Source organism: Micromys minutus (assembly GCF_963924665.1).
Source record: "Micromys minutus genome assembly, chromosome: X".
Classification (NCBI taxonomy): domain Eukaryota; kingdom Metazoa; phylum Chordata; class Mammalia; order Rodentia; family Muridae; genus Micromys; species Micromys minutus.
This window is the reverse complement of record NC_137970.1, coordinates 67,920,690-67,937,525: the sequence shown is the minus strand read 5'-3', so window position 1 is coordinate 67,937,525 and position 16,836 is coordinate 67,920,690.

Below are 16,836 nucleotides of genomic sequence, written 5' to 3'. Positions count from 1 at the left end.
CAAAATCCAACACCTCTTCATGTTAAAAGTCCTGGAAAGAACAGGAATCCAAGGTCTATACTTAAACATAATAAAAGCAATATACAGCAAACCAACAGTCAACATCAAACTTAATGGTGGGAAACTTGAAGTAATCCCACTAAAATCAGGGACTCGACAAGGCTGTCCACTCTCCCCCTTACCTATTCAAAATAGTACTGGAAGTCCTGGCTGGAGTAATTAGACAGCAAAAGAAGATCAAGGGGATACAAATCGGAAAGGAAGAGATTAAAATATCACTCTTTGTGGATGACATGATAGTGTTCTTGAGTGACCCCATAAATTCCACCAGAGAACTCCTACAGCTGATAAACAAGTTCAGCAAAGTGGCTGGATACAAAATTAACTCAAACAAATCAGTAGCCTTCCTATACTCAAAGGACAAACATGTGGAGATAGACATTAGAGAAAAGGTACCCTTCACAATAGTCACAAAAACCATAAAATACCTTGGTGTGCCTCTAACTAAGCAAGTGAAGGACCTGTAGGACAAGAACTTCAAACCTCTAAAGAAGGAAATTGAGAAGGATCTCAGAAAATGGAAAGATCTCCCATGCTCATGGATTGGAAAGATTAACATCTTAAAAATGGCCATCCTACCAAAAGCAAACTACAGATTCTATGCAATCCCCAACAAAATTCAAACCCAGTTCTTCATGGAATTGGAAAGATCAATGTGCAATTTTATATGGAATAACAAAAGACCTAGAATAGCGAAATTCATCCTCAACAACAAGAAAACATCTGCAGGAATCACTGTCCCTGACCTCAAGCTATATTACAAGGCAATTGTGCTGAAAACTGCATGGAACTGGTACAGATAGAGGCATGTGGATCAATGGAATAGAATAGAAGATCCAGAAATGAGCCCTCACATATATGGTCACCTGATTTTTGACAAAGAAGCAGTAAACATTCAATGGAAAAAGGACAGCCTATTCAACAAATGGTGCTGGTCCAACTGGCACTCAGCATGCAAAAGAATGAAAATAGAGCCTTTCTTATATCCTTGTTCAAAGCTCAAGTGTAAGTGGATCAAAGATCTTCACATTAAACCAGATACACTGAAACTATTAGATGACAAAGTAGGGAAAACCTTAGAACACTTAGCCACAGAAGAAATTTTCCTGAACAAAATGCCAATGGCTCAAGCTCTAAGGTCAAAGATTAACAAATGGGACTTAATGAGATTGCAAAGTTTCTGTAAGGCTAAGGACATTGTCAAGAAATCAAAACCGCAACCAACATAATGGGAAAAGATCTTTACCAACTCCACATCAGATAGAGGCCTATTATCCAAGGTATACAAAGAACTCAAAAAGCTAGACACCAGAGAATCAAATAACCCTATTAAAAAAATGGGGTACAGAGCTAAACAAACGTTCTCAGTTGAGGAACATCGAATGGCTGAGAAACATCTGAAGAAGTGCTCGACATCCTTAGCCATCAAGGAAATGTAAATCAAAACAACCATGAGACTGTGGTACATTTACACAATGGAATACTACTCAGCCACCAGAAACAATGACTTGATCAAATTCTTAAGAAAATGGCTGCATCTAGAGAATATCATTCTGAGTGAGATAACCCAGTCCCAAAAAACAGACATAATATGCACTCACTGATAGTGGGATGCTAACCCCAGAGGCTTGCACTCCCCCAGAAACAACTCTTAGACTATATGAATTCCAAGAAATAAAGAAAACAATACAAAAAAATCTTTACACAACAAGAAAACTTTGACTATTTCCATGTTACATTTTGTTTTACATGTACTTTATGCTCATTGTAACTATTAAGTTTTCAATGCATACTATCAAACCTTTAAAAAAATCAAGTACTGACTAAAATATATATATTCATATAGTTTCATGTAAAAACTATCTTAAAATCTGAAAAAAAGTACTGATAAAAATGTATTGTATAATTTTATGCAAAAATGCTGAAAATCTTTACATTTATCTTTGTTTTGTAAAATAAAATTGTAAAAGTAAAAAAAAGAAGAAAAATAAATAAATAAAGGGCCACAACATTAAAAAAATGATTCAAATACTCAGAAATTTAAGCTAATAGTTCATTACTGTGAAAGTCTATGTGAAATTTGATTATAAAATCATAATTAATAATATTGATAAAATTAAGATAAAAATTATCTTAGGCAATAATGTGAATTTATTTATGATTTATATACAACTTTGATCTTATTACTCTCCATTTTGTTTTTTTGTTCTTTTTATTTATTTTTTGAATACATTTTTAAGGTTGTAATTGAGTATTTGTGGGTACATATACATACACATATATATATATGTATATATATATATGTAACAATAATATAGGAAAAGAGGCTATTAATTTGTGGTGAAAGAAGAGAGACTAGGAGTGGCTGTAGGGAGGAAAGGGGGATGTGAAACAGTTCTATTTTAATTAAAATATATATATATATATATATATATATATATATATATATATATATATATATATATATATATATATATATATATATATATATATTGTTGAACTTCATACAGTCTCTGAGTTGTTTCTGGGGTGTTCAGAGCTTTCTGGGGTTAATATCCCATTATCAGTGACTGCATATTATGTCTGTTCTTTTGTGACTGGGTTATCTCACTCAGGATGATATTCTCTAGATGGATCCATTTTCTAAAGAATTTCGTTAAGCCATTGTTTCTGATAGCTTAGTAGTACTCCATTGTGTAAATGTGCAAAAATTTTTGTATCCATTCATCTACTGAAGGACATCTGGGTTCTTTCCAGTTTCTGGCTATTATAAATAAAGCTGCAATGAACATTTTGGTGCATGTATCTTTGTTGTGTGTCGGAGCATCTTTGGGGTATATGCCCAGAAGTGGAATAACTGGGTCTTCAGGTTGTACCATGTACAATTTTCTGAGGAACCGCCAGACTAATTTCCAGAGTGGTTGTATCAGTTTACAACCCCACCAGCATTGGAGAAGGTTTCCTCTTTCTACATATCCTTGCCACCATCTGTTGTCATCTGAGTCTTGGATCTTGGCCAATCTGACTTGTATGAGGTGGAATCTCAGGGTTGTTTTGATTTGCATTTCCCTGATGGCGAAGGATGTTGAGCTCCTCCTTAGTTGTTTCTCAGCCATTCGATATTCCTTGATTGAGAACTTTTTGTTTAAGTCTGTACCCCATTTCTAATAGGGTTGTTTAATTCTCTGGTGTTTAGCTTTTTGAGTTCTTTGTATACCTGGGATATTAGGCCTCTATCTGATGTGGGGTTGGTAAAGATTTTTTCCCACTCTGTTGGCTGCCATTTTGTTTTCTTGACAGTGTCTTTAGCCTTACAGAAACTTTGCAATCTCATTAAGTCCCATTTGTCAATCTTTGACCTTAGAGCTCAAGCCATTTGTGTTCTGTTCAGGAAATTTTCTCCTGTTGACTTAGTTGATATTTGTTTCATTAGTTTATGAGTGAAATGTTCTAAATAGATTTGATAAAGTTAAAAATTTATGAAGTAAATAGCACAAATTTTAAATGTAAAATTTGATGTTCTTTGTCAAATATATACTCTCATATAACTGCTCTATTATTAATATGTAAGACCTATCTATCTGTTGTGGTTAATATTCAGGGAGACAAAGCCTGTGACTTGTCAGTGAAAATGATATGCTGGGACAGAGTTTTAGAAAGGGGATAGAAGCCAAGAGAGGGAGAGAAAGATAGAAGAGGAAAAAGAGGCTTTGTGTGGCTTTAATTAGCCACACAATTAGCCACAGGTAGCTATAAATATATTATGAGGAACAGATTATTATGTGATAGTTTACTTAATCTAGGTGAGCATATCATATCATTTGGCTCTGAGTTTGTTGTGTAGATATTTTGTGGAGTGAGAATTATCAAGATAAACCTGATTGTTAAATTGCAAGTTTCTTGAGTTTTGATTTTGTCAGGCTGATGGGAGTTGTGACAGTGATGGCTTTGGACTGTTACTCGGAGTGTGGGTAGAGTTTCTGGTAGAGAAACAGCCAGGAGAGGGTTGCCAGAGCAGGCAGCTATCAATGGGGACAGTGAGACTGCCAGGATCAGAGAGTATCTGGGGGTAGTATGGCGTGATGCCACAAAATTGTCAGGCTGCTGGGAATGTGAACTGGGTCCACAGCTGAGAGACCACCATCAGCAGAAATTAGCCAAGAGGCCAGCCATTGCTGGAACCAGAGAGTTGCCTGAGGTACACTGGAATGAAAATTGGAAACTTAAGAGAGTCTAGCTAACTGAGATGAATATACCCTAGTGATGCCATATGGTTCAGGATGCTGGCTACAGCAAGGGTGAATTCTCTCTTTTTTTTTTTTTTTTTTTTTTAATATTTACCACTACCTCTACCTACCCAGGAGAATTCTTTTTTTCTTTTTCTGCCAAATAACCATCCACCCTTGTCCTTGTGAAGTTCTTATTGCTGTCATCATTTATTAGTTTTACTTCTGGAACTTAATATAAATGAAATTATAAAGATTAAAATTTGATTTCTGTCATCTATCTGTCAATTATGTGTTGTTTAGTTTTAGATATATTGGTAAATGCATCAATAATCTATTCCGTTTTTGCTACTGAATTACACTTCATTAAATGATCTTAGCATAATTTGTTTCCATTCAGCTGACACATATTTATTCCTCTAGTCTGCAGCAATTATGAATAAAGATGTAACAAACAATTTTATACTCACCACATTCTTTGTGCACATATTAATGCAAGTTTATCTGTGTTGAGTGACTCCTTAGTAGTCTGTCAGAACACGTTTCAAGAATGGAGTCATTTGAGAAATCTGGGTGCTTGTGAGAATTCTAAGAAAACAAACAAGAGTCTTGTGACCTCAGTTTCTTCAAAGCAGCAATTATTTTTAGAATATGTTTTCATATCCAGGTATAATGGATAAGAATTAGTTTTATTTATTACAACTGGCTATTGTTGTTTATATGCATCTGTAAGAAACCATGTGGCTAGTTCGCCAGGTGTAGCTTGCCCTAGTGATTGTATACTTTGTCAAGGTTACTTTTCTTAATTTCCAGAGTATACATTGTCTGATGCTCTGAATAAAGATGGCTCTACTGCATGAGACCTTAGTCCATCTCACTTTTTGGCCCTTATGACATGAACTAAAATGTTTTCTTTTTTCCCCCAAATATTTTATTGGAAATTCTTTGCATTTACATTTCAGATGTTATCTCTTTCCCACAACCCCATTCCCCCTGCCCCTCCCATTGCTTCCATGAAGGTGCTCCCTCACCCAACCAACTTCAGCACCTTGATATTCCCCTACATTGGGAAAAGGAGCCTTCACTGGATCAACGGTCTCTTGTCCCACTACTGTCAGAAAATGCTATCCTCTGCTGCATATGTACCTCAGGCCATGCATGGGTCTTTCCATGCAAACTCATTGGCTGATGTTTTAGTCTCTGGAAGCTGTAGGTGGGTTTGGTTAGTTGATAATTTTCTTCTTCCCATAGGGTAAATGTTTTCATATATAGCTATACCATATAACAGTTACATTAGGAATGCTCTCAGGTTTCTTTATCTATGTTAACATTTAGAATTTTCAGGACTTTTAAAACTTAGACTTTATATTTTTGTGTATTGATTTATTTAATTTCTTTACATCTCTATTGCAGTTCTCCCTCCCTCCTCTCCTTCTATTCTCTCCATTCCCTCCTCCAACCCTCCTTTTTTTTTTTTTTTTTTTTTTGAGAAGTGAAAGCCTCTTATGTATATCAACTCACTTTGGCATATCAAGTTGCAGTAGGACTAAGTGCATCTTCTACTGAGGCTAAACAAGGCTGTGCAGTTAGGTGAAATGGATCAAAAGGCAGGCAGAGAGAGCCCCTGTTCCTACTGTTAAGGCTTCTACATGAAGATCAAGCTGCACATCTGTTCCATAAGTGCAGAGGGCATAGATCCACTGGATGTGTCATCTCTGGTTAGTGGTTCATTCTCAGTGAGCCCCTATTAGTCAATTCTGTAAGTTTTATTCTGGCCCAGGTTAGTTAATTCTGTAGGTTTTCTTCTGGCGTTCTTGACCTCTCTGTCTGCTTCAGTACTTCTCATCTTCCACGAGATTCCCTCAGCTATGCCGAATGTTTGCCTGTGGGTCTCTGCATTTATTTCCATCATCTATCTGCTAGGTCTTCATCAGATGACAGTTACGGAATGGTCCTGTCTTCAAGCATAGTAGAATATCATTAATACCATCTGGAGCGAACTTTCTCACATGGGATGTGTGTCAATTTCGGGCAGTGTCTTAGGGTTTCTTTTTCTGCATTCAATATCATGACCAAGAAGCAAGTTGGGGAGGAAAGGTTTTATTCAGCTTACACTTTACACATTGCTGTTTATCACCACAGTAAGTCAGGACTGGAACTTAAACAGGTCAGGAAGCAGGATCTGATGCAGACACCATGAAGGGATATTACTTACTGGCTTCCTACCCCTGGCTTGCTCAACTGGCTTTCTTATAGAACCCAGGACTACCAGCCCAGGGATGGAACTACCCACAATGGGCTGTGCCCTCCCCCCTTGATCACTAGTTGAGAAAATGCCTTACAGCTGATTCTCACGGAGGCATTTCCTCAACTGAGGCTCCTTTCTCTGTGATTACTCCAGCTTGTATCAAGTTGTCATTGCTTGGGTGTTTCCTCGGTCTCTGCTCCATCTTTAATCCTGAATATCTAGTAGACAGGAAAAATTGTGGATGGAAGGTTTTGTGACTGTCCCCATCACTCCATTGGAAGACTTGTCTGGTTACAGTAGGTGGCCATTTCCAGTTCCATATCCCTTATTTCTAGAAGTCTTAGGATCACGCACATAGATTGCTGAAAGTGTCCATTATTCTAGGTTTTCAGCTTGTCCCAGGGGTGACCCACCAGACTGAATCCAGTTTTCCCCGCTCTGTCATTTCTAAACTTTATCCCTCCTGTTCCCAACCCCACCTCCTCTCACACCCTCCATGACCCCTGATATCTATTTTGTGTTCTCAGTGAAATGCAAGCATGCTCCCTTGGGCCCTCCTTCTTACTTAGCTTCTTTGGGTTTGTGAATTGTAGCATGTTTATCTTGAACTCTATGCCTAATATCCACTTATAAGTGAGTCTATAACATGTTTGTCTCTCTGGGTTTGGGTTACCTCACTCAAGATGGTATTTTATAGTTCTATTTATTTTCATATTATAAGATTAGTTCACAGTTCCCTCTTGTATAATGACTCTAATTTCTTTCTCACATGTTTATTGTTCACTAGTATCTACTTTTTCAAATGCATTTCAAGATTTTAATACAACTTTTATTAGTCTATATTTCAATCATTATACATATCCTGAATGTGTATATATATAATATATGTTCAAACTAATAAATGTGTATACTATCCAATTTTTGTGTGTATATGCATATATGCATATAGATATGGGTATGTTTTTGTCCATGATACATACAACAAATATTTATGGCAAACATGTGACCTTTCTTTATCTGATTACTAGCAACAGTTATAAATAGTGGTATAGATTTTCAATGAGCATATGTAAACACTTCTCATATTTCAATGTAATTCTAGAAAAATTAAGGAGACTGTGTAGAGCCTTCTCAGGTAGCTTCAGCCATAAACATCCAAAGTGTTATAATTTATACTGGTATGCCATTTTCAAATAAAGTCCATAGTCTATATTGGTGTTTGACCTTGGTGGTGTAATTTTATGTACTTTGGACATATATATAAAGAAACATGTACTGCATTATAGTATAAATTCACTGCTTGAGAAATCTGGCATGATTAGCTTCTTCTTAGTTTTTCTGTGAACTTACAACTAATTTTAAATGTCAAGTTTTGATGAAAAAGATGATAGAGGATAAAACAGGTGCCTTTCTCACTTTCAACAGAATAACTTAAAGTCAAGACTCCCAAATATAGACTATTCAATTTTCTCCTATATCCTATAATCTCGGTTTTAATACTTGTTTTGTGGAATGACTAAACCTACTCTCTGGCCCGAGCCCACAACCAGTTCCCCAAAAATAGTACTTTCATGTTAAATGTAGGGATTTAGGAATAATACCTGCACTCTTGTCTGCAGACATGAAAATATACAAGTCTGGGTTTCTGAGTGCTTTCAAAAAGCAACATACTGTAAAAGGTCTGTAAGAAAGCACTTATGATAGTGGCTGCTAAGTTTCCATACCTTTTACTTTGCAGATATTCTCTGACCTCTATCTTTTTATATCTATTTAATTTCCTTTTTACATCCTTTTAAGCTTCATTTCCTGGTCATTTAGGATCTACCTATTTATAGTGTAACACCTGAGAGCCACAGACTTATACACTTCGCCTTTTTCAGAATATCATATACTTGAAATCATAACCTGTATAGATTATTACACCTACTCATTGGTTAATAAAATGCGTTCTAAAGTTTCTCCTTTAATGCCATGGTAGTGCATTTATTTTTCCGTGCTGAATGTTATTCCCTTATCTACATAAACCACAGTTCATTTGCTTATCTGTAGTAGGACATTTTAGCTATTCCCAAGTTTTTCAGCTTCTTTTTGTAAATTGCCGGCTCACAGTATATGTATATGTTTGTTTTGTAATAAAATTTCAATTTATTTCCAAAGTGTCCACATAATATTTATCCATACCATAATTAATGTGAGAGTTACAGCTTCTTCAGATATTTGCCTGAATTTGTGCCTGATATGTTTTTTTTTTTTTAATTTTAATCATTTTATTACCATTTTAACTTGTATTTCCTGATGGTGTTAAACACAGAGCATAATTTAGTACAATAAAATTCACCCATCTAAAATACATAATCTGATACTTTAATTGTACTCACACAATTGAGTTAATTGTAGATAAACCCTACATTTAGAAGGTTTTTATCACCCAGAAACAATCTCCATTCTCTTTGGTACACTTGATCCTCTATTCCAAGTTCTGAAAAATTCTAATCTCATTTCTTCATCTGAATATTTGCTTTTTGGTCATGTAAGTAGTCTTGTAACATAATATCATCATTTATGAATAATTTCTTTCATATGTTTTTGAGGCTCATTCATGTTGTAGCATGTATCAGCACTTATAATAGTAGTAGTAATAATAATAATAATAATAATAATAATAATAATAATATTGATATTTTGTTATATAGTGATTGAAAATGTATAATATCATCACGGGGTAGCAATAATTTCATCAACTATTTATTTAAATATATAAATTATACTGATGGACTTGTGAAACAATAATATTTGGGGGCCATATATGTACTTTCTTCATCTTGTCTTTATATAAATACATTTAACATTTTTTGGCCATATATTTAAGTTGAAAAATTAAGATTTAAAGGAATTATCAGTCTGTATCTGAAGTAGTTGTAGAATTTTATATAGCTACCAGTCATGTATAAAAGTGGTAATTTATCCACACTTTCCTAAGACTTGCTATTTTTGTTTATGTTAGTTATACTCCAGCATTTGTGAAATCGCATCAGACTTGTGTTTTTGCTTTGTATTATTCCTATAATATCTGAAGACCTTTAGTACCTTTCTACCCCTTTGTTGGATACTTTTAATTTTTTTTTAACATGAGGGACAAAAGAGAGATAAGAGTTGGTAAGGAATGTGACACTGCACATAAAATATGAAATAATTAAAGAACATTTTCATCAATAAAGTATAAAATACATTCAGATTCTGTCTCTTCTTTAATGAGTTTTTTCTCATTATTGAATTATAAGAATATGTTATATATTTGGTATAGTGTTTTAGATATTTTATTTGAAATGTGTTCTTGCAGCACACATATTGCTTTTACTAATGGTGTCTTTTGTCATACATTCAGAAAGTTACATTACATGGTCCATGTTAGTTACGTTTTTCATTCTGTACTTTTTGTATTAAATCACTATATAGTCATAAAAAGGTGTCCTTGTAATGTTATTTTTCTAAGAATTTTGTTGTTTTAACCCATAATTAGTTCATAATTTATTGTAATTTATAACAACTATTGATAGTTACACATTTTTCTGTTGTCACATATATACTCATGAAGAGTAATGCATTTTTCTATAAAACACTTTTGATAAATTTTGTGTTTCACCAAATATTATCAGTGGTTTCACTGTTCTTTTTGTTTGTTTGTTTTCCTAACAAGAGTCGAAGACTGGCCTAGCTTCTTTCATTTCCACAGTTTAGAATGAAATTATTTTCCAAGCCCATTTAACTAAAAACATTCTTTCACACTAACAATGGTTCGTTTTCTGAGATCAACCATCCTGAATGTTTTCCTGTTCATTCATTTCTTTTTTTATTTAATCTTTTTTGAAGTTGGAGAGCAAAATATCATTTTTGAAATTTTTTTTTGAACAACTTTATTTTAAAAAACAAAGATAAATATACAAATTTTAAGCATTTTTGCATAAAAGTATACGAATACATTTTTGTCAGTGCTTGGCTTTTTTTTCCAAAGGTTTGATAGTGTGCATTAAGATCTTACTAGTTACAATGAGCATAAAGTACATGTAAAACAGGATGTAACCCGGAATTAGTCAAAGTTTTCTTGGTGTGTAAGGATAAAAAATTATATTTACTTAGAAGCATTCAGAATGTCAACAAAACAACCACATTTTTTGTTTTTGCAATTACAGAGTGGTATGCAGTTAACAGAACAACAATTATCTTCATATAAGCTGCATCAGAGACTACTGAAGAAGAAAAACAAAACAACAACAATAAAAGAAAAAAAACGAGAAAAAACCCAACCAAACTGCTGTCCTCATATAACTAATTTGTGCTGTGCACCAACAAGAACCTGCTTTAAATTCCCATGCCAATTTACAACCCCAGACTGTACCAGGCAAGCTGAGTATTCCCCTCTGTGTCTACCCTCTGACTTTTCCAAGTCTGTCCTGGACTCCTGTCTCAGTCAGGATGTTGACACCCCACCCACCCCACTAGACCTCTAAATTACCTGGGGCCTCCCGTCTCTTTAAGGGTTAGATGCATCTTCTCTGACTGAACGCAGACCCAGCAGTCCTCTGCTGCATATGTGTTGGGGGCTTCATATCATCTTGAGTCCTCTGCCTTGTCGGTGATCCAGTGTCTGAGAGATCTCAGGGGTCCAGGTTTATTGAGACTGCTGGTCCTCCTACAGGTTCACCCTCTTCCTCAGCTTCATCCAGTGTTTCCCTAATTCAACCACAGGGGTCAGCAGCATGTGTTCATTGGTTGGGTGCAAATATCTGTAACTGATTCTTTCAGCTGATTGTTGTGACTTTCAGAGGGCAGTCACGATAGGTCCGTTTTTGTAAACACGCCATAGCTCAGTAATAGTGTCAGAACTTGGGGCCTCCCCTTGAGCTGGAATCCTGGAACTCCTTTTTCCTCAGGCTCTTCTCCATTTCCATCCCTGAAGTTCTTTCATACAGGAACAATTATGGGTCAGAGGTTTGACTGTTAGATAGTAACCCTATATCACTCACTTGATGTCCTGTCATTCTGCTGGAGGTAGGCTCTACAAGTTCCCTCTCCCAACTGTAGGACATTTCAACTAGGGTTTCTCCCTTTGAGTCCTGAGAGTCTTTTACATCCCAGGTTTCAGGTATATTCTGGACGGTCCTCCCAACATCCTACTTCCCAAGATTGCCTATTTCCATTTTTTCTGCTGGCTCTCTTTGTCACAGGAAGAAATTTCCTAAACAAAACTATAGTGGCTCACAGGCTAAGACCAAGAATTAATAAATGGAACCTCATGAAACTGGAAAGTTTCTGTAAGGCAAAGGACATAGTCAATAAGACCATTTGGCAACCTATAAATGGGGAAAAATTTCACTAACCCCACATCCGGCAGAGGTATAATATTCAAGATATATAAAGAATTCAAGAAGCTCACCATCATAAATCCAAACAACCCAATTTTAAAAAAATGGGGTATAGAACTAAACCAAGAATTCACAACAGAGGAATCTCCAATGGCTAAAGAAATGTTCAAAGTCCTTAGTGATCAGAGAAATGCAAATCAAAACGACCTTGAGATTCCACATTCATTGCTTTTTTTTATATCACATTCCATCTAGCTTCTGTTCCATATTTGGCATTTACCTCTAATCATCCCACACTTTCACAATTTTCATAAACAGATGTTATAAGGATGATGACCTTGACCTTGGGAGTGAACATTTTACTTTTAAAAGATTATGTGCACACAAATGCTCTGTAAATGTGAACACACACACACACACACACACACACACAAACACACATATAGATGCTTATATACTGTCTTTGTGAATGTTTTTAATGTTATTATTCTATGGGATTACTATTTATTCAGTATCGGAATTTGTTGCTCCCTTCACCCAGGATCTCTACACCTGTCTCTGTTATACTTAAATTAAAATGTATAGCTGTGATCTAAAATAAACGGCATAAGTTTTGGGAGCTTCTTTTATATTTGTCTTTTTGGATTTGTATTGTGTTCAAGAAGAAAAGACAATATAACTACACTAAATGATTTTGAGTCTTCCCTATCACAGCAACAATATCCACACTTTACTCCCCAATATAGTGTAAAAATCATTTCTGAGCAAGTTATAAAGGCAGTTATAAATATTATCATTGGCTTTTTGTGTAGTTTTCTATCATTTATCTGTAGTTATAAAAATATCTTATAATCAAAGTGTCCATACCTGACCAAAAAGTATAAATAATAACTTTAGACTTGTAAAATAGCTAAGAAATAACAACACATATATTCATTATGACTGAGTGCAAAACATTATCTTGGATTTTTTATTTAAGTGAAATTTGCAAAACTATATCTTGAGAATATGATAAGAGTAGTTTAAAAGTTTAGCTTAATGTATAAATGAACTGTTTTTACAGCTGCCTACATGAACTGATTCTCTAATAAAATAATTTCTCCTTATAATCAATTATAAAATTGATTTATACTACCAAGATTTTTAGTAGTTACCTTTTGTTATAATATTAAATTCTATATTTGAAGGTTTGAATGTATCCTCTTTAAATGTAATGTAGTGAAATCATGATCCACAATGCCACTGTACTAAATGATATGGCTTTTGGAAGGTATTTATGTTATGAGGTATTTGATCTGATGAATTTATTGATGGTACCTTGAAATCTATTTCTGTGAATGAGTTCTCTAATTTTCTTTCTTGTGCCATGTGAAGACCCGTGTATCCTCACTTTCCTTTTTGTCTTTTACCATGTAAAGATGAGCATGATTGAATTCCTGCATCTTGGTCGTACTTTTCTCTGCTCAAGAACTATGTAGTAATAAATTTCTCATCTTTAAAATTTAACTGTCGCAAACTCTCATACCAATATAAATCAAATCAAAATGGCAAAAAATATACCAAGCCTATATCTCTCCAAGTGGGTTCTTTGGGATAATATTAAGCATTATTCTATAACAAACAATGAATAGGTTTTCACAGAAACTAAACTTCTTTCTTGGGGACTTTTCATAGCCTATGGTAATATAATGTACATTCTGAAACATAAAAAAAAATTCTAAAGACTAATTTATCATGTTTCTTTTCTAAAAAAGCTCATCTATTATACTTGTGGTGTTTTCAATATAGGTTTAGAAAGTCTTTATGATATAAGATATCTTACGACCACAGAATTCTCAAAAAAAAAAAAAACTGGTAAAATGAATTTAAAACTTTTAAGTTTTGATAGGCTACTGGTTAAAAGAAGGAGAGATTGTGAGCTTTATAAGTTTAGCTTGCATTTGTCATATTGCCTTGAACTGTGCAGTAATTGAAGCAGGGCAGTGAAAAGTAGATGAGAATATATCTTGTATGCCATGTGGAAATTTTAACTGTTATGCTATTGTACACCTACTATAGATGAGAGAATAACAACAGTTGGATTTTGGGGAATCGTAACTATCTGTTCAACCTCAAAGTCATTGAGAACTATTCCTATTGGAATGACATTCACTAGCCATATTCTCTATAATTGGGATGGAAATAATTCACATTGGGGAATAAAAGTCCTATTTTCTTATCTATGTAGTAATCATTTTGAAGTAACTTAAATTTGTAAGTTCAAAATCACGTATACAGTTTGTTTTCTTTGCTTCCATATTAAATCTATTAATTTATATATTTATTTGCATTATTCCACCGAATCTTGCTCAGAACTGATAAAAGCCATGCTTCCTGCTTTGAAAAACATTTCTTTGTGCTTCCTTTATAACTATTCGTTGTTCATATAGTTTTATAAACATAACATACAAAAAGTTCTTAGGTAGCATCCAAGGACTTCCATTCCTAGCTCAGGAATATATGTCCATTATTGTATTTCCTTGTCTCTTTTGCTTTACTCAGACATTTCTACTCCAAACTCATTAAATACATTGTTTCTACCAGATGTTTCTCTGTGCCTTCTATCTATCTAAAATGGATTAATTCCTCAGAATTTCAAATAAACTTAATTACTAGGAAGTCTTAGCAACATCAATTCCATGTCATCTGCCTTCTCTGAACTGTTCTTCTGGCTTGGAACTGAATTTCAGTATGCCTTGTATTGATATGCAGTGGTATTGAAGTCTACATTGTAAATTTTAACATTTATTCTTCACATGTATTTAAACCACCTAAAGAAACAAAATTGAAGAATTTTGTACTTCAGGTTGTGAAAAACATTTCTTTGTGCTACCTTTCTGACTACCTCTTGCTCAGATGCTTTTATAAACATATCATACAAAGCTTTGTAGGTAGCTTCTAGTAAACAAATACAACTGTAAATGTTCATCTCTTCCTACATCCTTCCCTCATTCTTGCTTTTTCTGTTCTCCCTCTGCAGTTCCAGGCTGGCTTTCGATTCACTAAGTAGATCCTAGTGGAATTTATTTTGCATTTCTGTGCTTAAAAGTCTAAAATGTTGGATCCTAGGTTGACAATTGGTCATCTCTTGGCTTACATATTCATACTTGAGCTCTATTTCTTTATTTCTCAATTTTTTATGTATATTATGTATATTATGATTTCATAATTATGTTTAAAATTACATTTATTTTTCTCAAGTATTTCAATGTATTACATTATGTTTATGACAAAGCCTCTGATGTTTAAGGATATAAATCCTACCATCAGATCTTTTATTATAAAAATAGTAAAATAACATTATTTATATTGAATTTTCAAAGAGATTTTGTGATACATTCATACCATACAATCTCCCAAACTTAGCAGTTTTATGTCCCAGAGTTTCATATTTTCCTAACTGCCAGATGAATAATTCATATTTGTAATAAGCAGAGATGTTATTCTCTTTTCGGAGAGGGAGGAACTCATTTTTGATGATCCCAAGTTGTTTATCAAAACCACCTTGAAAGTGTTGCCTTGATTTTCTTATTGACTAATTATAATTTGAACATGTTTTGGCACTGTCTTATGGTACAGGATCTGATTGCAGATGTCTAGTGTAGCAAACTTGTCCTTTTTCATTTTCCTTAAAGTAAAATCCTTTGAAAATGTTAGCATTTGAAGTGTTTTGATGAAATATATGTCTCCTAACAATCTTTGTTTAAAAAAAATAACAGGCAATATGGTGTGTGTGTGTGTGTGTGTGTGTGTGTGTGTGTGTGCATGTAGCTTTATAGGTAGGTAAGATAAATTAATTGGGAAGAAAGAAGGCTACAGAAGAAAAATGTAGGATATAGTGCAGTAGAATTTCCTTTAAAGGGTACAGGAATAGATCATAATTAATATGCACATCAGACAACATCATGGTAGTTGCCTGGAAACAAGTAAGAGGGAGTCAAATAATGAAAGTACTTTGGTGCCCCTTCAACATTTAAACTACTAGAAAAAGAGATAGAGACCAAATTAGCTCACTGAATTCAGTTCTACAAATCCTGCTTCTAAAAAATTAAACTTATATTTAATTTTCCTGTCACCTAAACATTTTTTCAATGAGATACTAAGAGTCAATATTAATTACTAAACACTTTTGAAAAATAGAATGGAAGAAGCTGAAATAAATGTTACATGGAGCCATTTGACATCATGTAAATAATTAGGTTCCTCTTAGGGCAACCCTATTTATGGCATATTGAAACGACACCCTGAAATATTCTGTGCTTTTGAGAAAGATGCTTGTTAACTTGACAGTTTAAAGAAATGCTTTAAAAGTCCCTGTAATGGCAACATGAAGCAGAAATGACATAAAAAAGTACAGAATGAATAATAAAAGTCTGTGCTGTGGTTTTCAATGGAAGGTACAAGAATATCGTATAGTGAGAAGAGAAAGGCCCTCTGGCTAAATGCCCTTCCTGGTAAGCACAGAGATACACCATGTATCAAATTTGACAGGAGTAAGAAAGATAAATGCATATACTTTTATAGATGTATCATTTAAGTGTGTTAGGAAAAAAAAAAAAAAAAAAACAAGAAAAGAAAGTGGTCCAGGAATTCTACCATTTTGTTACCCAAAAATAAAACTAATCAGGGATACTTTAATTTTAATGGCAGTAAATACTTATTTTAAATACTAGGCATTTTGTATTAAGACTAGTGTATTCTGTGCTTACTAGTATATAATCTGATAGATATCAATTCACTTATTCAACTAGTATTTATCAGTTGCATAATGAGACTCTATGGTATTCAGTATACTATGCAGAAATGTATTAAAGTGAAAAAGGTTCAGTGCAAAACATTTGGTACTCATGGTCTAGTCAAGGACAAAGTATGTGTGATGTATGACTTCATAACTGTCATA